The sequence below is a fragment of the Musca autumnalis genome, unplaced genomic scaffold (assembly GCF_047663935.1).
Source record: "Musca autumnalis isolate F117 unplaced genomic scaffold, ASM4766393v1 scaffold_5, whole genome shotgun sequence".
Taxonomy (NCBI): Eukaryota; Metazoa; Arthropoda; class Insecta; order Diptera; family Muscidae; genus Musca; species Musca autumnalis.
This window is the reverse complement of record NW_027412088.1, coordinates 173,435,416-173,444,753: the sequence shown is the minus strand read 5'-3', so window position 1 is coordinate 173,444,753 and position 9,338 is coordinate 173,435,416.

Here is a 9,338-nt window from a genome sequence, read left to right as displayed (position 1 = left end):
AAGCCCGCTTTCTGGATGACTCATGATTGAGGCCATCCAGATAAACCTCCATCGGAGCGAAACAGCTACTCAAGCCCTGATAGATAAAATAAACAAAGGTAATATACACATCGGTTTAATCCAGTAACCTTGGACCATAAGGAACAAGGTTTCCGGACTAAACCACATTAATTACCAACTCTTTTACACTAATATAGGAAACCGACAGAGGACCTGTATTATATGCCATCTCCCCTGAGTTGTCAACCTCGGACGCCACAGTGTTGAAGCAAGGGAATGGTAATATATACCTAGCATCAATTTATCTGCCGTTCGACTCGCCGACATTACCACTTTCGTCGGAGCTGCAGCAACTGGTTAGGAAAATCAAGCAAACAGGTAACGAAGTACTAGTAGGTAGCGATGCTAACTCACACCACATCTCGCCAACAAAAGGGGCCAAGCCCTTATAGACTACTTAAATACTAACGACCTAATTACACTTAACACTGGGAACACACCAACATTTGTTAATAGAATTAGGGAGGAAGTACTAGATATAACGATATGTTCAGATAATTTAATAAACGAGGTACATGAGTGGAGGGTTTTGGAGGCACACTCCTTCTCAGACCATAAGTATATTAGATTTAAAATAGCTAGGCCATCACCTGACCCGATAATGGGTTAAGTTCGAAAAAGGAGTAAAAGAAAGACTTGGGCAAGAAGATCAGGAATGCCTAAGTAAGGAGAGCATAGACAGAAATGTCCACCGAGTCACTAGAAAGGTCTTTCGAAGAAAATTGTCCCCTTCGAGAAAGGAAATTTGCCTACGAAAAACCCTGCAGACTTTATAATAGGGCCAAATGTAAAAAAGTAGCTGCATTCTGGGACAACTACCAGGCGAAATTAAAGGAATACAACAAAATAATAAGAAACGCTAAACGAAACTCCTGGAAGTTGTTTTGCGAAAAGGTAGGTACACTGAGGCATCGACGGAATGTGTTTACTCATCGGAAGAAGCATCAAAAATTGACAGTTTAATGGTCAAACAAGCCATCTTGAGCTTTTAACCATATAAAGCAGCTGGACCAGACCAGATCTTCACTGCTCTACTACAAAGGGAAGTGGGCCTTATAAGAGACAAAGTTGGACAGGGAACGCCACAGGGAGGGATCTTATCACCTCTGTTGTGGGTTAGTTTAGGATAGGTTTAAGGATGAGCAGGGGATGGAAGATACCAAGGAACGGTCCAGACCGGTTTTAACATGGCAAAGCCCAGGATTTATCTTGGTCCCTCTTTCATCTCAAGTGGACACTGACCTCCCCGTGATGTCACCTAGGGAACTGCCTTTAAGAACGTTAAAAACTTGGGTTTGGGCGTCGGGTTAGTAACCCTCCCCTAGAAAAAACAGCCTACTATGAAAAAACGAAAGAAAAGAAAAACAAACCCCTCTAAAGTTGACGAACCCCGCATACGTTTTAAGGACCATGGTTTGCGAATCTGCACCTGGAATGTTCGCACTCTTTATAGAGAAGGTGTAGTTTACGCATTGTTAGATGTACTTAAAAAGTACAAGGCCGACATTACTGCCATACAGGAATACAGCTTTATTTGCGCTCATGCTCCCACTTAAGAAAAGGACGAATAGACCAAAGATATATCTTACGAGCGCTTAGAAGAAACATATGACCGTTGCCCTGCCCATGACATTAAAATCATTCTAAGCGATTTTAATGCCAAAATTGGAAAGGAGAATATCTTTGGCCCAACAGTCGGGAAATTCAGTCTCCACAGTGAAACATCTGACAATGTTATGAGGCTGATAGACTTTGGAGCTGCAAGAAACATGGCTGTTAGCAGTACCAGATTTAAGCATCTCGATATTCATAAGGGCACCTGGCTGTCGCCAGATCAAAGAACAAGAAATCAAATTGATCACGTTGTGATAGATGGAAGACATGCATGAAGCTTGTTGGATGTACGATCGTTCCGAGGAGCAAACATAGACTCGGACCACTACCTTCTTGCAGCAAAGGTACGTACCATATTAAACGTTGACAACAAAGTGCGAACAGACACAACACGGATGTTGGACATCGGTAAGCTGCAATCACAACAGATAGCCACAGCATATTCCACTCAACTGGCCCAACTGGTTAATCAAAGCACTCCTCGTCCCGATAACATATCAGGACAATGACAAAACATTGCCCACTCCATGCAAACAGCCGCAAAATCAGTACTTGTACATCAGAGACCCCCACAAAGGAATTCATGGTATGACCAGGAGTGTCGTGCTGCTACCGAAGAGAAAATTGCGGCATATAGAGCTACTTTACAATCCGTAGCAACGCGTAGCGCACGAGAGAGGTATCGGGAGAAAAGTAGAGAAGAGAAACACAGGAAAAAAAAAGAGAGATGGAAAATCGGGAGTGTCAACAAATCGAGATGTACAGGAGCCAGAATGAAGTCCGACAATTCTACCAAAGAGTGAAACATCAAACAGATGGCTTTGGTACAGGCACATCCTCCTGTAGAGACCAGCAAGGTAATCTGGTAACTGATACAGATAGTGTGCTTAGGATATGGAAAGAACATTTTTCAAAACTGTTGGTATCCAATAGTAGCGAAGTCGACAAAGATACCACAGATCCAATCCCAGAAGATGGTATTGAAAGTATACCACCCGGCCAAGATGAGCAATAAATCGGCTAAAGAATAATAAGGCAGCAGGAGCTGTTGGCCTACCAGCCGAGCTGTTTAAAACCAGAGGCGATACGCTGATAAGATGTATGCATCAGCTAGTTAGCTCCATCTGGCAGGACGAACGCGTACCCGACGATTGGAACCTGAGCATCCTGTGTCCCGTCCATAAGAAAGGAGATAAGACTTTATGCTCCAACTATAGGGGCATAAGTCTACACTACAGGGATATTGTGCGAACGACTAAAGCCAATGGTCAACGAGATAATTGGACCATACCAATGCAGCTTTAGACCTGGCAAGTCCACCATTGACCAGATATTTACCCTGCGGCAAATCCTTGAGAAGACCCAAGAGATGCAGATCGACACCTACCACCTTTTTGTCGATTATAAATCAGCCTTCGACAGCCCGCTGCGTTCAAAGGTATTCCAAGCTATGTCTGAATTGGGTATCCCCGCAAAGCTCATCCGGCTTTGTAAAATGACTTTAACCTCTCCGAAGAGTTGGTACTAAAAGAGGTTTCAGACAAGGAGCCAGCCTTTCGCGTGATCTCTTCAACATCCTGCTGGAAAAGGTTATACGAGAGGCAAACGTCAAAAGAAGTGGCACAATCTACACCAATAGTCACATGTTACTTGCATATGCTGATGATGTAGACATCATGGGCCGATCAGTAAAAGAAGTAAATAATACCATTATGAAGGTCGAAGGAGAATCTGCTAAAATGGGTCTGGCGGTAAACGGTGAGAAAACCAAGTTGATGGTGTCGACGCGCAATGCGTCCATTGAGCTCGGACCGGCTGTGGAAGTTGGTTGCTATAATTTTGAGGTAGTAAAAGACTTCGTCTACCTCGGCACCTCCGTAAACACAACAAACGACATCAGTTGTGAAATAAAAAGAAGAATTGGCCAAAAAGAAAAATATTGACCAACAGATGCTACTTTGGTTTAGGTAAGCAGTTTAAAAACAAAGCCACATCTCGTCAAACAAAAAAACCGCTTTACAAAACACTGATACTACCCGTGCTGATGTATGGCTCCGAAGCCTGGGTACTTGCGCAAGCAGACATGGCAGTGCTTGGTGTGTTTGAGAGAAAAATTCTTCGAAAGATCTACGGGCCGATTTGCGTTGACGGTGAATATCGACGTCGTATGAACCACGAGCTATATCAGCTATACAACGACATCAATATTGTTAAACGTATCGAGATGCAACGATTGCGTTGGCTAGGCCATATCATACGAATGAGCGATGATGAACCCTCTAAAAAGGCGTATAAACACGGACCGCTTGGCGGTGCACTCAGAATTGGCAGGCCAAGGAATAGATGGCGCAAACAAGTGGATGATGAGATGAAAAGGCGCGTTATTCCAGAGTGCTAAGCAACTAATAGAGAGAAATGGAGATCTTTTCTTAGTTCGGCCTATGAAACAAATGTTCTGTAATGGGCCAGCTAGTTAAGTAAGTAAGAAAAAAATAGCCCTTAGTTTCTTACGAATTTTTTCTACAGCAAAAATAGTCCTACGTTTCTCAGGTTTGTTTCTTGCTATAGAAGAAAATCCTTTGATTTTTTATTAGGAAAAAAATCCTGACAAGCTCAGGACTATTTTTTTCTATAGAAAAAAATTCCTGACAAGATCGTGACTATTTTCTCTATGAAAAAAACCCTGACAAGCTCAGGACTATTTTTTCTATAGAAAAAAAATCCTGACAAGTACTATTGTCTATAAAAAATCCCTGACCCGCACAAGATTATTTTTCCTATAGGATTTTTATAGAAAAAATCCTGACAAGCTCAAGACTATTTTATTCTATAGAAAAAATTCCTGACAAGCTTATGACTATTTTCTTCTATGGGAAAATTCCTGACAAGCTCAGGACTATTTTTATCTATGGAAAAAAATTCCTGACAAGTTCTACTGTCTATAAAAAATCCCTGATAAACTGAAGACTATTTTTCTATAGACTTTTTATAGAACAAAAATCCTGGCAAGTTCAGGACGATAGAAACAAAATTCCTTACAAGGTAAGGACTATTTTGTTCTATAGAAAAAAAATTCCGACAAGCTCAAGATTTAAAAAAAAGTCCTGATATTCTCAGGAATTTTTTCTTTAGAAAAATAGCCCAGAGTTTCTCAGGGATTTTTTATTAGAAAATAAAATTTTGTGGGAATTATTGTTGACCTTTGGACTGAATTTATTTCTTGATTTTAGTTTGGCTTTAGGTCAGAAAATAAAAACAATAGAGTTTGTTTTTTATTTTATTTTTATTGTTCCAATATTTCGATCTTCTCCGAAGATCATCATCAGGGAATTTTTCTTTAAAAAAGAACAATTGACAATCATTATATAAAAATTAAACAAATATTTTCAACAATAATTACATTTTGTTTTCCTTTCCTTAACAACAGTCAATTATGCACATCCTATTTTCCAAACGAGTATTTTGCAACTAAAGCTTTTTGTGTTTTTCTATTGCATTTCTGTAGATCTGTGCACAGTGTTCCGTATCCATTTTGTAGTTTATTCTATTTTCTACTGGCACATTTATAATGTGTAGCATTTCAAGCATGAATCTGCGCTTGTAATTACTTTCCTGTGCCAAGATTTCTACTTCCTTGAAGTTCGGTGTGTGTCCTGTGGTTGCACAGTGTGCCGCAAGCGCAGTTTTTTGTTCAAGGGGTTTACTTTTGTTCTTTTGGTCTGATTTATGACCACTTATTCTCGTTTTTAGCTTGTTTTTTGTTGTGCCAACATATACCTGAGGGCATACGTTGGACGAGTCACCGCTGCATTTTATCTTATATACGACGTTCGATTTGTCGTCGTTAGGAATTTTCGATTTCGTCCTACTGAAAAAGTTGTTATTAGTGTTATTGCTTTTTAACGCTAACTGGTACTGTTTGTTGTTATATAGGTTTGAGTGTGAAACCCTTTCTGAAAACCCAGGAACGTAAGTAAATCGTTTGTATCTCTTGTCTTCTTTTTGTTCCTTGTTGACGGTTCTTGTGTTTGTTACGTGTTTGATTAATTCGTTTATCGTGTTAGTTGGAAAATCATTCTTCTTTAGAATATTTTTGATTTTATATTTATTTTTGGCGTGGAATTTTTGATCACTCATGTTCAAGACTCTTTTTATAAAGTTCGTTGCCGTATTTATTTTGATTCCTCGGGGGTGTTTGGAATGATAATTGATCAATCTTCCTGACGCCGTGGGTTTTTGATACCAATCTAAATAGAGCTTGTTACCTTGTCTATGTACAATAGAATCTAGGTATGGTAAACGATTGTCGGCTTCACACTCCATGGTGAACTGTAGTGAACTGAACGCACTAAAAAGACAACAACAGCAAGAACTCAACTTACAACATAATAAAGAGTGGTTTGTCAACACCACAAACACTGACGTACCCACAAACGTTGAATGGTTGCTCTCACTTGGACCGAAATTTGCATTACCAACAACAAGGACAACGTTTCCACTATTTAACGTCATCTCAGAGGGAGAGGACTGTATACAGACTTTGGAGAGCAAAGAACAACAAGAGATCTCACGGGTTAATTTAATAACTCTCATAAATGATTATATGAGAAATAATGTGTTGAGTAAAAGAGATCGCTTAATTTTGGACACAGTGGGCCAAACTAACAAATTCCTAAAGGAAAACAAACATATGCTTATACTCAATTCGGACAAAGGTGGAAAGACGGTGGCTATGATGAAACAGGATTATGAATCTAAAATGCATAAAATCCTTATGGATATGTGCACCTACAGGCGTTTGAGAAAAGATCCTACAATGGCACTACAAGAAAAGTGCAATAAATTAATTACAAAATTGTTTCAAATTAAATATAATCAATGATATGGAGAAGAACAAGTTAATGAACAGAACATCGGTATCGCCAAAAATATATGGACTCCCTAAGATCCATAAGGAAGGCATTCCTTTAAGACCAATATGCTCCTTTGTTAATTCGCCAACTTATGAATTATCAAAATATGTGGCATCAATACTAAAAGTATTGACATTGGAATCAAAATACAATATAAAAGACGCTGTAGAGTTCAGATCCAGAATCAACAATCAAAAGATTGATGACTCTGAAATGTTGATATCTTTTGACGTAGTGTCCTTGTTCCCCAGCGTCCCAGTAAACCTGGCTATAAAAACAATAAAGGAGAAATGGAACATTCTAGGACAACACACAAATATCCCACAACACATTTTTATAGACATTTTAAATTTATGCATTAAGGATTCAAGGTATTTTGCTCACGATGACAAAATATTCGAGCAGTTAAAAGGAATGCCAATGGGCTCCCCTATCTCCCCAATCATAGCCGACATCGTTATGGAAAAGATACTAGAAGAAACTTTGGAAAAACTGGAGGTAAAACCAAGAATGCTGACTAAATATGTCGATGATATATTTTGCATAATACACAAAGACCAAGTTGACAACACACTAAATATGTTAAATAATTATAACAAGCAACTACAGTTCACCATGGAGTGTGAAGCCGACAATCGTTTACCATACCTAGATTCTATTGTACATAGACAAGGTAACAAGATCTATTTAGATTGGTATCAAAAACCCACGGCGTCAGGAAGATTGATCAATTATCATTCCAAACACCCCCGAGGAATCAAAATAAATACGGCAACGAACTTTATAAAAAGAGTCTTGAACATCAGTGATCAAAAATTCCACGCCAAAAATAAATATAAAATCAAAAATATTCTAAAGAAGAATGATTTTCCAACTAACACGATAAACGAATTAATCAAACACGTAACAAACACAAGAACCGTCAACAAGGAACAAAAAGAAGACAAGATATACAAACGATTTACTTACGTTCCTAGGTTTTCAGAAAGGGTTTCACACTCAAACCTATATAACAACAAACAGTACCAGTTAGCGTTAAAAAGCAATAACACTAATAACAACTTTTTCAGTAGGACGAAATCGAAAATTCCTAACGACGACAAATCGAACGTCGTATATAAGATAAAATGCAGCGGTGACTCGTCCAACGTATGCCCTCAGGTATATGTTGGCACAACAAAAAACAAGCTAAAAACGAGAATAAGTGGTCATAAATCAGACCAAAAGAACAAAAGTAAACCCCTTGAACAAAAAACTGCGCTTGCGGCACACTGTGCAACCACAGGACACACACCGAACTTCAAGGAAGTAGAAATCTTGGCACAGGAAAGTAATTACAAGCGCAGATTCATGCTTGAAATGCTACACATTATAAATGTGCCAGTAGAAAATAGAATAAACTACAAAATGGATACGGAACACTGTGCACAGATCTACAGAAATGCAATAGAAAAACACAAAAAGCTTTAGTTGCAAAATACTCGTTTGGAAAATAGGATGTGCATAATTGACTGTTGTTAAGGAAAGGAAAACAAAATGTAATTATTGTTGAAAATATTTGTTTAATTTTTATATAATGATTGTCAATTGTTCTTTTTTAAAGAAAAATTCCCTGATGATGATCTTCGGAGAAGATCGAAATATTGGAACAATAAAAATAAAATAAAAAACAAACTCTATTGTTTTTATTTTCTGACCTAAAGCCAAACTAAAATCAAGAAATAAAAAGAAAATAAAATTTCTGACAAGCTCAGGCAAATTTCGTTGCGGCAATTTTAAGATTGTCAGGACGATAGAAACAAAATTCCTAGCAAGGTCAGGACTTTTTTCTTTTATAGAAAGAAATTTCTGACAAGCTCAAGACAATTTTATTCTATAGAAAAAAATTCCTGACCAGCTCAGGACTATTCTTTTCTTTGGAAAAAAATCCTGAGAACCTTCCTGATAAGCTTAAGATATTTTTCAAAAAAAATAGTCCTGAGTTTCTCAGGAAATAGCCCTGAGTTTCTCAGGTATTTTTTCTATAAAAAAGTAGCCGTGAGTTTCTCAGGATTTTTTTTCTATAGAAAAAATAGCCCTGAGTTTCTCAGGAATTTTTTCTACAGATAAAAATAGTCCTGATTTTCCCAGGAATATTTTTGGTGTAGAAAAAAATCCTACGATTTTTTTATTAGGAAAAAATTCCTGACAAGCTAAGGACTATTTTTTTTTCTATAGAAAAAAAATCCTGACAAGGTCATGACGAATTTGTTCTATGGAAAAAATCCTGACAAGCTCAGGACTGTTTTTTTTCTATAGAAAAAATTCCTGATAAATACTATTGTCTATAAAAAATCCCTGACCAGCTCAAGATTATTTTACCTAGAGAATTTGTATAGAAAAAAATCCTTACAAGCTTAGAACTATTTTCTTCAATAGAAAAGAATCCTGACAAGCTCATGACTATTTTATTCTATAGAAAAAATTCCTGACAATCTTAGGACTATTTTTTTCTATGGAAAAAAATCCTGACAAGCTCAGAACTATTTTTTTCTGTGGAAAAAAATTCCTGAAAAGTTCTACTGTCTATAAAAAATTCCTGATAAACTGAAGAAAATAGTCTTCAGTCTTCTATAGACTTTTTATAGAACTAAAATCCTAACAAGCTCAGGACGATAGAAACAAAATTCCTTACAAGGCCACGACTATTTTCTTCTATAGAAAACAATTTCTGACAAGCTCAAAATTTAAAAAAAGTCCTGATATTCTCAG